This window comes from Somniosus microcephalus, chromosome 10 (genome assembly GCF_052327205.1).
Source record: "Somniosus microcephalus isolate GS21.2 chromosome 10, FLI_Smic_1.0, whole genome shotgun sequence".
NCBI classification, from domain to species: domain Eukaryota; kingdom Metazoa; phylum Chordata; class Chondrichthyes; order Squaliformes; family Somniosidae; genus Somniosus; species Somniosus microcephalus.
Genome location: NC_140996.1, coordinates 78,110,548 through 78,123,884, shown reverse-complemented (window position 1 = coordinate 78,123,884; position 13,337 = coordinate 78,110,548).

Sequence of the window (13,337 nt, the reverse complement as noted above, 5' to 3'; positions counted from 1 at the left end):
TCCTTCACTTGTGTGTTTGTGGGCAAGGTTGCCAGGGCATAGGGGAATTCAAGAGGTCCTAGCTGGGTGTTCACCCTCAGGATCCTGAGTTTCATTTGCTGCTTTGCCTTTAATTATTTTAACTGATTTTTGTTCCTCCCTCTTGGGGGTATCATGTTTTCCAAATCCCTTAGGGGGTTTGTCGGACTATTTATTATCTTGCTGATCCTCCTGTTGGGGTGGACATTGGTTCTGCCAGGAATCTTTTTGATCCCAATTTCGGTTTTCCCGGTATCCTCCCATGGCTCTCTGATAGCTTTGGCCAGTGTAAAAGCTGTCCCCATAGGGAGTCCACTGTCCTTCACTTTCCTTTCGAGGTCTAGCCCCTCATCTATCCCATCTTTCCGGGGAGAAATATTTCTCGTATTGTGGGCGAGTTGGGGGTGTAAACCTTCTGGAATACCCTCGTGGGGTTCCCGAGCCATGAGTTTGTGTCTGGGTGGGGTGGACTTGAGACTTGGGTCTATACAGTCCTTGTTTCTGAGTACCAAAGGTACCTTCTCCGTTTTTTTTTATCCCTAGTTTCTGATCTCATTATAGGTTTAGTTTGGGGTAGACCTAAGAGGTAGACCTAAGTGGGATCAAGATGGCGTCCGTGGCGGTGGCAGGGTAAGCGCTCTCCCTGAGTCGGTCAGCCCACTCCCGCTACAGACGCTCTGCATCGGCGCTGATGAGTTCGGCGAGTCGGCGGGGAGGCAGCAGAAGCAGCGATGGAGGCCACGACGACCCGCTGTAGCACGGCGGCCGGCAGCTCCTCGGCAGGAGGCTCAGAGGTCGAACCGGTAGGAGGGGAGGTGGCCAGCAGACCGGGGTCGGGAAAAGCAGGCCCTGGAAGGTCGGACACCGCGGGAGGCTCGGAGGTCAGACCGGGTGGAAGGAGAAACAGGGAGAAGCAGGCCCCGGGACATCGATACCACGGCGGCTGAAGATTGTCGGGCAGGAGTGAGGGAAAGGCGGAGCAAGGCGAGAGCGGACCCTATTGTGATGGCGCCGATGAAGATGGCTGCCGTCCTTGCAGGCTCCGTGCGTACCAGGCAGCTAAGTGTCCTTTGCTGCTTGGTGCGCTCGGCTCATTAAGAAAAAAGCATTTCACTGACTGGATTTCACTTGTTGTATTTGGTTATGTGACAAATAAAATAAAATTGAAATTGAAATTGTAATTGGATAATGCAATTGTCATTATCCCATCTTTGTTGGTTATCTCGATAATCGTTTAGAGCACCCTCACAGGCAAGTTTGAGGGCTGTATTTTGGTATTGATTGGCCAGGCAACCGTGGTCAATGTCCCAGTTATCCTGTGTAACTACTTTGATTAATCTGTAGGCAGCTACCAGCCCTTTAGTTGTGGCTGTAATAGTGAGTATTTCCTTGATGGAACCCATTACCTCCCCTCCCTGAGTTGCCGTGAGAACATAGGTGTATATTTGAACCCAGTTATTACACTGGTTTAATGGGGGAATTAAGTCTGAACTTAGTATCATTTGTAGTAGTTGCCTCAGGTGTTGGGCATTCCAATCTTGGCAACAGGTTTCCAATTTATCAAGGTTAGTTAGAATCCAGCAAGTTTTTTTCCTGGCTGGTGTTTCCCAGTCTACCACACATTGTGTAGATAGAGCTCAGGTTTACTTGACCTAGGGGCGCAATATGTGGTTGCTGGGGTTGGCTTACTGGAACAGTAATCATTGCGCCTCCAGCATTTAGATAAGATTGAGCTAATGCCTGTTGGCATTGATTATAATGGATTCTAAGCTGTCTATAGTTTTCTCAAAAATTGGGGTAATTTATTTCATCATGAGCTTGTCACCTTAACTGGAATCCATGGCCCCCAGGAGCATAGGCTGCTCTGGGTCCTACTATTCATCCATGGTTGCCACCACCTTGTTGGGCACCGTTTATTAGGCCTCCCAATTGTGCAGGTGTGCAACTTATCATTAAGGAATTTAGTGGATTTGGAGTATTTGTTAGATTATCCCACTGGATATTCTGTATCCCCTGGTTCTGGGGATCAACATCAATCGTGCCATGAGTTCTAACGGCTCCGTCGGCATCAAAGCCTTCTATTTCAAAAATTATTACATGGACTTGTGGAGGTACAGGAATAGGATTATTTCCCCTAATAAAGTAATCATTTGAATTTCCTAATAAAAAGACTTGGCCAATTCCGACATTTGGTCAGGACCTAACCTCGGTTAGGGTTTAATATGAAGTTTATAAGAAATTTCTAGACCTCAATTGTATATTGAGGGAGTTCTGATTTATGTTCTACAAGGCCTGATCAGGAACTTGTCGTCTCTAGAGACTTAAATCTTGGTCTTAGTACCATTGTCAGTAAAACACTCCTATATTTAACAATCTACAAGATGGATATAGATATAAATATAAGTATAGGTTCTGTGTCAACTCGTTAACACACGAAGTGCCAACTGAAGGGATAATTACTAGTCCTAGCCCCTTTAGGGCCACCCCGGATCAGGCGTATTCCCCAGACATTCACTTTGAACTAAAGTTAGAGGTAGCCAAATCCTAAAGATGCTTAATTGGGTCTAAAGGTCCAGGCTGTCTCTTCCTACAGGAAAGGAACAACCTAAAGATGTTACCGTCCTCCAGATAGCACTTTTAATAAGTTTAGTTAGACTGTAACCTTCCGGATATTATGAGGGTCCGGAAAACTCCCCCAGAATTCTGCAACTCCTCACCAAAGAGTGTACAGAGATTGAGTTTGCAAGTTTGATACAGAAGTGCTATGTGAGACTATTATAAAAAATATATAGATTTATTAAAGAACCGACATGTAATTACAATAGGTGTTTCAATCGCGACATTAACAGTTCTAAATACAAAAAGCTTTTACAATCTTATCAGAAATTCTTATTCTCAAAACTTAACTTCGTTACATTTTTACAGTTCTGAGTTTATTCCAGGATATCCACCAAAATCAAATACAAGTACCTTTTTGACCCCCGAGACTCAAAGAGTTGTAGACTTACAGACCTTGCCTCTGAAGCCAAGAATCGCTTTGCCCCTTCAAGCGAATCTGTCTTCCCATTTGAAAGTCCAATTTTTATACCCTTTCTCAGTGGTATATCCTTTGAAGTTTTCTGCTGATGTAAGTTAATTATCTCTAGTCATTTTTCTGTTGACCTCTGCAATCTTTACAGTCAGATCAGCTTGTAGCATTAAGAATTATGTCTCCTGTGTATGTGTCTCAAGCTTAACACAAAAACAATGTGATGGCTGGTGCATCTATTTGATGTCATTCTTACCAAAGTCTTCTGTTTGTATCTTTTTACAACGTGTAAATTAATAACACCTCAACCAGATGCACCATTGTCTTCTTAGTTATCTTAACTGTTTGTGAAATTGGTTCGTGTCTCCGTGTTTCATTTGATGATACTTTTACGAAGGCATATGTTTCTTTAATTTATGTGTTTCTTTCCAAAGTGTTGGTTTAAAACACTTTAATTTGGTGTACCATTGTGTTCTTTCCAAGGCTTCAGACTTTCTGGAACCTCTAATTTTCTGCCTCAATAAGGCTATTGATTCAGTGGCAACAACTTATCTTATCCCAATATCCTGTATGCTGTTTACAGCTTTTCCATTGTTGAGGTTTTTAGATTTTTCAAACCCAGTTTGTCATGTTTTAATAAAGTCAGAATATTTCATAGAATGGTGTATTTTTCTGAATATGGCTTATTCCTTCACAGCGACAGGCACTGAGGGAATGCACAAGGGTGATTAGTTGACTTTGTTAGATTATATTAGATTGAATTATGTATAATATTGGATTGGAATGTTTCTTTTGTGGTGGCTTTTATTTCAGCATTGTGGCCAAGAGTACGCTGTGATAATCAGTAACAGAGGAAAGGTAAGCTGTGGGATTATAGTTGAATGAGGAATTGGGGTTGCGTTCCTCCTCCTCCTATTCCTCCTCTTCCTCCTCCTCCTCTTGCAGTTCTTCCTCCTCCTCCTCCTCAGCTGGATGCCATATGCCTGGTGGCAAGGGCTGTTCCTTCATGATGGTGAGGTTGTAGAGTATGCAGCAGACCACGATGAACCTTGAGATGCATTCTCCTGAGTACTCTAGAACTCCTCCAGAGCAGCCCAGGCAACCGAAGCATTGTTTAAGGATGCCACTGTTATGCTCTAGCAGATTCCATGTGACAGCATGGCTCTCATTGTACGTATACTGCCTAAGTGTGCTTGGGTTGCGGAGCAGAGTCATGAGCCAGGTGGTCAGCAGATAGCCCTTGTCACCCAGTAGCCACCCTCTGGTTTGTCTTGGTGGCTCAGTGACTGAGGGAACAGTGGACTGGCGCAGAAAGAAGGCATCATGAGTGCTGCCAGGATACCAGGCATTCACCATCATGATGTGCTGAGCATGGTCACACATTAACTGCACATTCAGCGAGTGGCAACCTTTGCGGTTGCAGTACGTCTCAGCATTTAGATGTGGCGCCCACAAAGCCACGTGTGTGCAGTCGTTGGTGCACCATGGGGAAGCCCGCTCTCCTGGCAAAGCCATGTGCATGCTCTGCCTGCTTCTCTCTGGTCAGAGAGAAGACAATGAACTCCCCTCTCCTGGCATAAAGAGCATCTGTCACCTCTTGGAGACGTTTCAGATGTCACCTGTTCTAGCCTCGAAGGATCCCGACATGAAGAAATTCAGGGCCAGGGTCACCTTCACAGCCACTGGCAGCGCTGTCCTTTCCCTGGTGTGAGGCTACAGGTCTGGTTGCAAGAGGTGGTAGACTTCTGTGAGCACCTCCTTTGTAAATTGCTGATGCCTCACACACTGCTCCTGGCTCAGGTTGAGGTAAGAGAATTGCTTACGGAAGACCCTCGATGGGTAAGGCCTCCTTCTCCCCCTCTTCCCTCTGTGAGCTGCTTGTCCTCTTCTTCACTGCCTCTGCTCCATTTCCCCGTTATGCTGCAGGCCAAGGGGGATGAGAACTAGAGCACCCATGAGCAATGTTCCCTGTAAACTGCGCTTTGTTCTGTGTGGCCTGTTTCTTTTAATGTGCAGTCCCTTTAAATTGCTGCGCATGCGCAGTATTTACAGTCTAAAAGCTGGTGAGCAGCCTGCACGGGACCTTTCAGATTACTGCGTGGTCGCATGCGCACACCTTAGCGGGAACATTGCTCATGACTGGGAGCAAGCGGTCTGACCATAACGCTTGAAGTCAGAACCAAGGCTTTCTCCACTTGTAACATCACTCACTGTCACCTCACCAACTTTAAACAACTCTAGAAAGCTGCAAACACTTCCACAAACTTGCATAGAGCCAGTAGAAATTAACCAGCAACTGACCTGAGAGTGGTTGATGATCTCTTTAAATATCGCTGGTAGGGATTCGTTGCAGCTGCCGAACGTGTGTTCAGCTGTGCAAGGTTAACACAGGGCATTTTTTCCAGCACTGAGGACAAAAATGGCAGTACTGGCATCAAATCAGCATTGAATCTACCTACTCTACTTACGTCTGGCACAGGCTCCCTGTGCCGACACTAACGCCCTGAACAAGGCGACGTCCAGCAGGGCCACACCAGAATTGTGCATGCACGTCTCAGACACCATTTTCAAACCAAAATGGCACCCATTAAATTTTTAGACCAGCACCTCCAATAGCACAGCATTCCCTCAATACTACACTGAAGTGTCAGCCTAGATTAAGTACTCAAGTATCTGGAGTGGAACTTGTACCTATGACCAACTGACTCAGAGGTGAGAGTTATACTACTGAGACAAGGTTAGCATCTTCATGCAGAGGAACATCACTGAGCGGGAAAAAACAACCATCAGGTACACTGAGTAGTTACAATCTAGGACATATGTGGATGTGTGTGCAGTACAGAAAGGTCATGCATGTGCAGTAGCACCAAAAATAATGTTAAAAATGACTCCTGGAAAATATTACAATGAGGGACATGAGAGGAATCAAAATTTCCATTGACAGAGTGCCAAAAGTATCATGGGAAAAGGAGATTTAAAAGGGAATGAAATAAAGAGGCCAATGGAAATCTGTCATGGTGTCCATAGGGTTTCTCACAATTTTGTATGGTTATGATTGCTCAGAATGGCTCAGTGGTAGTGCTCGTCCTTTGATGTCAGAAGGTTGTCAGTTCAAGCTCCCACTCTAGAGACTTGTAGCACATTATCTAGGCTGAAGTTTCAGTGCAGTACTGTTGGAGGTGCTGTCTCTCAGATGTGATGTTAAACCAAAGCCCTGACTGCCCTCTCAGGTGGACTTAGAAGACCTCATGGTACGATTCAATAGAGGAGCAGTAGAATTCTCCCTGGGCCCGGGCTGATATTTATCCCTCAATCAGCACCACTAAAACAGATTCTCTGGTCATATATCTCAATGCTGTTTGTGGGACATTGCTGTGTGAAAATTGGCTGCTGTTTCCCTCAATTACAACAGTGACTACACTTCAAGAAATACTTAATTTACTGTAAAGCACTTTGGGACATTCTAGGGTCATGAAAAAATGCTATCGAAATGCAAGTTTGATCCTTTTGTGCGTTTGTGAATATTTTAAGTGTTTTCTTTTCAGTGGCAGGTTTTTAGTGAATGAAACTTGCTCCTAGTAGCATGTTTTGCATCCTACAGATATGCTAGACACTTCTGCACACCCTACTGGCCCACTGGACACACACCAGATGCAAAACTGTTAAATATATAAGTATATAAATGGCAGAGGGCCTCACCCATATCAGTGAATATCATAAAATGACAGGCAGAATACCCACAACTTTCCAATATATGCTGGCTGCAGATGAGCACCCCACTACTGGCATTTCTCAGAAAATAACCTTCATATAAAACAAAAGAATTTCCTTGAGGATAACAATTTTTTTTTTGCTATGAATAATAGGGCAGATTCCATGATCCGCACTTCCGTGGCAATCCCAAAGGAAATTGTGGGACTGCAGTCCATGAACCATTCATTTTGGTAGATGGGACATCGCAGCATGTGGCCCCATGATTTCCTGACCTGCACCCTTGGAGAACACCACTCCATGCTGTGAACACCCAACTGCAGAATGTCCTCTCATTGAAGCTAGATGATCTGAGGGTGGGGCGGGACCATGAATTTTGTTGGAATCTGTGCCATAACTCTTGACAAGCACCATCTCGTCTATGCCAGCAGTGACAATGGACACGTTCGCCTGTTGGGTTTTACAGCTTTGATAATAATAAAACAAAATAATGAATACAGGGTACACTATGCTTCTCCACATCAGTGGTTGTCTTGCTTGACATAAACAAAATCACCTGGAATTTCACTCAACCAGGGGAATTTATAATGGGGAACAAAGAAATGGCAGACCAATTAAATACATACTTTGGTTCTGTCTTCACAAAGGAGGACACAAATAACCTCCCAGAGATGTCAGGGAATATAGGGTCTAATGAGAGGGAGGAATTGAATGAAATCAGTATTTGTAGGGTGAAGGGGTTAAAATGAACCCTCTCAGAATTACAGATGCAGACAGGCAGCTGAGATAACCACTTAACTAAGTGGTGCCAGCAGAATTAAAACTGGACAAAGGAGTGGGGATCATGTGCAGATGAGCCAGAGCTAAAAGAAACCAGGTGGTGATGAGAAGTTTCACAATAACAACTGACTTACGTAAAAAGGCAGAACTAAACCCATACAGACTGGAAAAGTGCTACTTTCGCTAGTCCTGCACAAGGACAGTGTGTAGAGAAGTTCTGCAAAACAAAGATAAGACGCAGCTGCGGGACAAGACAGAATGTGTGTGTTTAATGTAACAAAGAACATTTTAGAGGCTTTCTGAGTAAGCGATAAGAAATGTGCTGTTCTAGCTAAATTTATAGACACAGCAGAATATAGGGGTCATGGGAATTTGACCTGTGACCAAAGGCATAGTAAGATGTGGTGTGGAGATGCCGGAGTTGGACTGGGGTGGACAAATGTAAGAAATCACACAACACCAGGTTATAGTCCAACAGCTTTATTTGAAATCACAAGCTTTCGGAGCGCTGCTCCTTCTTCAGGTGAAGTGGAGAAATGCATAAAGACACAGCTTATATAGTCAGAGAATCATGTCAGATGTTTACAGGTAACCTTTCCAACTGCCATTTGTCACACCTCGGCGGAGAGATAATCACAGCAGTCAAAGGTGTGAATGGTGTCCAAACAGGTCAGTCAGGGAAACATTACATCAAAGAACAATGAGGTGGGGTCACAAGGGGTCAAATATTGCAGATGCTGGGGTCTGTATGAAAAACAAAAAAACAGACAAAAAACATTTTTTTTGGCTGGAAATCACAGCAGGTCCGGCCGCATCTGTGTAGAGAGAACAAGCCAATGTCGACTCGAGTCTGGATGACACTGCATCAGGTGGGGTTACATGTAGCGTGACATGAACCCAAGATCTCGGTTAAGGCCGTCCTCATGGGTGCGGAACTTGGCTATCAGTTTCTGCTCGACGATTTTGCGTTGTCGTGTGTCTCGAAGGCCACCTTGGAGAATGCTTACCCGAAGATCGGAGGCTGAATGTCCTTGACTGCTGAAGTGTTCCCCGACTGGGAGGGAACACTCCTGCCTGGTGATTGTTGCGCGGTGTCCGTTCAGCCATTGTCGCAGTGTCTGCATGGTCTCGCCGATGTACCATGCTCCGGGGCATCCTTTCCTGCAACGTATGAGGTAGACAACGTTGGCCGAGTCACATGAGTATGTACCATGTACCTGGTGGGTGGTGTCCTCACGTGTGATGATGGTATCTGTGTTGATGATCTGGCACGTCTTGCAGAGGTTGCTGTGGCAGGGTTGTGTGGTGTCGTGGTCGCTGTTCTCCTGGAAGCTGGGTAATTTGCTGCGAACGATGGTCTGTTTGAGGTTAGGCGGCTGTTTGAAAGAGAGTAGTGGAGGCGTGGGGATGGCCTTAGCGAGGTGTTCGTCGTCATCGATGACATGTTGAAGGCTGCGAAGAACATGGTGTAGTTTCTCCGCTCCGGGGAAGTACTGGACGACGAAGGGTACTCTGTTGGTTGTGTCCCGTGTTTGTCTTCTGAGGAGGTCTATGCGATTTTTCGCTGTGGCCCATCGGAACTGTCGATCGACGAGTCGAGCGTCATATCCCGTTCTTACAAGGGCGTCTTTCAGTGTCTGTAGGTGTCCATCACGTTCCTCCTCGTCTGAGCAGATCCTGTGTATTCGCAGGGCTTGTCCATAGGGGATGGCTTCTTTAACGTGGTTAGGGTGGAAGCTGGAGAAGTGAAGCATCGTGAGGTTGTCTGTGGGCTTGCGGTAGAGTGAAGTGCTGAGGTGTCCATCTTTGATGGAGATTTGTGTGTCCAGGAATGAGACTGATTCTGAGGAGTAGTCCATGGTGAGTTTGATGGTGGGATGGAACTTGTTGATGTTATCGTGTAGTCTTTTCAGTGATTCTTCGCCGTGGGTCCATAGGAAGAAAATGTCGTCGATGTATCTGGTGTATAGCGTTGGTTGGAGATCCTGTGCAGCGAAGAAGTCTTGCTCGAACTTGTGCACGAAGATGTTTGCGTATTGGGGTGCGAATTTGGTCCCCATGGCTGTTCCGTGTGTTTGGGTAAAGAACTGGTTGTCGAAGGTGAAGACATTGTGGTCAAGGATGAAGCGGATGAGTTGTAGGATGGCGTCTGGAGATTGGCTGTTGTTGGTGTTGAGTACTGAGGCTGTCGCAGCGATGCCGTCATCGTGGGGGATACTGGTGTAGAGTGCCAAGACGTCCATCGTGGCGAGGAGTGTTCCTGGTTCAACTGGTCCGTGGGTACTGAGCTTCTGTAAGAAGTCTGTAGTGTCGCGACAGAAGCTGGGGGTTCCCTGTACGATGGGTTTCAGGATGCCCTCGACATATCCAGAGAGGTTCTCACACAGGGTTCCGTTGCCTGATGCGATAGGACGCCAAGGTGTGTTGGCTTTGTGTATCTTTGGGAGGCAGTAGAAGTCACCCACGCGGGGAGTACGTGGGATGAGAGCATGTAGGATGCTTTGAAGGTCTGGATCGAAGGTTTTGATCAGTCTGTTGAGTTGGCGGGTGTGTTCTTTGCTCAGATCTGCAGGTAACTGTCTGTAGTGTTCCTGGTTGTCCAGTTGTCGGTATACTTCTTTGCAATAGTCCGTTCTGTTCTGTATGACGATGGCACCTCCTTTGCCTGCTGGTTTGATGATGATGTTGCGGTTGGTCTTGAGAGCGTGGATGGCGTTGCGTTGTGCTCGGGTGACATTCTGGACTGTCTTGTGAGTGCGGCTGATGAATCTGGCATTGATGCATCTCCTGACAGCTTGAGCATACATGTCAAGCTTAGGGCAGCGACCCTCCGGAGGGGTCCAATTTGACTCTTTCTTCTTCGGTCGCTGCACTGCGGATCCCTCTGTCTGCTGTTCCGGATCATTGATTGTCTCATTGGGTTCGCTGCTGACATCTTGGGATTTGTGGAAGAATTCCCGGAGCCTCATTCTCCTGATGAATTCCTCTGTGTCTGCCGCAAGACCGATGGGGTCCATTTTGGTGGTGGGGCAGAAATTGAGCCCTCGGCTGAGAACTTCAATTTCGTCTGGTTGAAGGGTGTGGTCGGACAGGTTGACGATGGATTTCCCTGTGGTTTCAACCGTGGTACCGGGGGAGGCTTGGTTGCTGCTGCTGGTGATGCCAAGTTTCTCAAGCTTCCTGTTCTTGGTGTGCATGTAGGTAGCGTAGTTCCGTTGCCTTGTTTGTTTGGCGGTGTCTCGTAGCTGGTCTGCTGCGTCCTGAGCACAGGCTGAGAACATGGACTCCATCTCGGTTTCGAGGTTGCGGCGTCTGCTGTAGAGCTGGTGTACGAGATGGTTGAGGAGTGTGCGAGAGGTATGACGGCAGAGTCTCTCAGTGTAGTCTGTGTTGTAGGTCGACTTGAGTGGGTTAGTGATCTGTAGTCCTTTCGGGATCTTGTCTGCTTTCTTGCATCTCTGTAGAAACTTGATGTCTGTGTCGATATGCGCGATCTTCTTGGAGATCCTCTCCACTTTGAGCCGGCAGTTTGTGGTGTCGATAGTAGCCATGGTGTGGAGATGCCGGAGTTGGACTGGGGTGGACAAATGTAAGAAATCACACAACACCAGGTTATAGTCCAACAGCTTTATTTGAAATCACAAGCTTTCGGAGCGCTGCTCCTTCTTCAGGTGAAGTGGAGAAATGCATAAAGACACAGCTTATATAGTCAGAGAATCATGTCAGATGTTTACAGGTAACCTTTCCAACTGCCATTTGTCACACCTCGGCGGAGAGATAATCACAGCAGTCAAAGGTGTGAATGGTGTCCAAACAGGTCAGTCAGGGAAACATTACATCAAAGAACAATGAGGTGGGGTCACAAGGGGTCAAATATTGCAGATGCTGGGGTCTGTATGAAAAACAAAAAAACAGACAAAAAACATTTTTTTTGGCTGGAAATCACAGCAGGTCCGGCCGCATCTGTGTAGAGAGAACAAGCCAATGTCGACTCGAGTCTGGATGACCCTGCATCAGGTGGGGTTACATGTAGCGTGACATGAACCCAAGATCTCGGTTAAGGCCGTCCTCATGGGTGCGGAACTTGGCTATCAGTTTCTGCTCGACGATTTTGCGTTGTCGTGTGTCTCGAAGGCCACCTTGGAGAATGCTTACCCGAAGATTGGAGGCTGAATGTCCTTGACTGCTGAAGTGTTCCCCGACTGGGAGGGAACACTCCTGCCTGGTGATTGTTGCGCGGTGTCCGTTCATCCGTTGTCGCAGTGTCTGCATGGTCTCGCCGATGTACCATGCTCCGGGGCATCCTTTCCTGCAACGTATGAGGTAGACAACGTTGGCCGAGTCACATGAGTATGTACCATGTACCTGGTGGGTGGTGTCCTCACGTGTGATGATGGTATCTCTGTTGATGATCTGGCATGTCTTGCAGAGGTTGCTGTGGCAGGGTTGTGTGGTGTCGTGGTCGCTGTTCTCCTGGAAGCTGGGTAATTTGCTGCGAACGATGGTCTGTTTGAGGTTAGGCGGCTGTTTGAAAGCGAGTAGTGGAGGCGTGGGGATGGCCTTAGCGAGGTGTTCGTCGTCATCGATGACATGTTGAAGGCTGCAAAGAACATGGCGTAGTTTCTCCGCTCCGGGGAAGTACTGGACGACGAAGGGTACTCTGTTGGTTGTGTCCCGTGTCTGTCTTCTGAGGAGGTCTATGCGATTTTTCGCTGTGGCCCGTCGGAACTGTCGATCGACGAGTCGAGCGTCATATCCCGTTCTTACAAGGGCGTCTTTCAGTGTCTGTAGGTGTCCATCGCGTTCCTCCTCGTCTGAGCAGATCCTGTGTATTCGCAGGGCTTGTCCATAGGGGATGGCTTCTTTAACATGGTTAGGGTGGAAGCTGGAGAAGTGAAGCATCGTGAGGTTGTCCGTGGGCTTGCGGTAGAGTGAAGTGCTGAGGTGTCCGTCTTTGATGGAGATTCGTGTGTCCAGGAATGAGACTGATTCTGAGGAGTAGTCCATGGTGAGTTTGATGGTGGGATGGAACTTGTTGATGTTATCGTGTAGTCTTTTCAGTGATTCTTCGCCGTGGGTCCATAGGAAGAAAATGTCGTCGATGTATCTGGTGTATAGCGTTGGTTGGAGATCCTGTGCAGCGAAGAAGTCTTGCTCGAACTTGTGCATGAAGATGTTTGTGTATTGGGGTGCGAATTTGGTCCCCATGGCTGTTCCGTGTGTTTGGGTAAAGAACTGGTTGTCGAAGGTGAAGACATTGTGGTCAAGGATGAAGCGGATGAGTTGTAGGATGGCGTTGGCAGTTGGAAAGGTTACCTGTAAACATCTGACATGATTCTCTGACTATATAAGCTGTGTCTTTATGCATTTCTCCACTTCACCTGAAGAAGGAGCAGCGCTCCGAAAGCTTGTGATTTCAAATAAAGCTGTTGGACTATAACCTGGTGTTGTGTGATTTCTTACATTTGTCCACCCCAGTCCAACTCTGGCATCTCCACACCATGGCTACTATCGACACCACAAACTGCCGGCTCAAAGTGGAGAGGATCTCCAAGAAGATCGCGCATATCGACACAGACATCAAGTTTCTACAGAGATGCAAGAAAGCAGACAAGATCCCGAAAGGACTACAGATCACTAACCCACTCAAGTCGACCTACAACACAGACTACACTGAGAGACTCTGCCGTCATACCTCTCGCACACTCCTCAACCATCTCGTACACCAGCTCTACAGCAGACGCCGCAACCTCGAAACCGAGATGGAGTCCATGTTCTCAGCCTGTGCTCAGGACGCAGC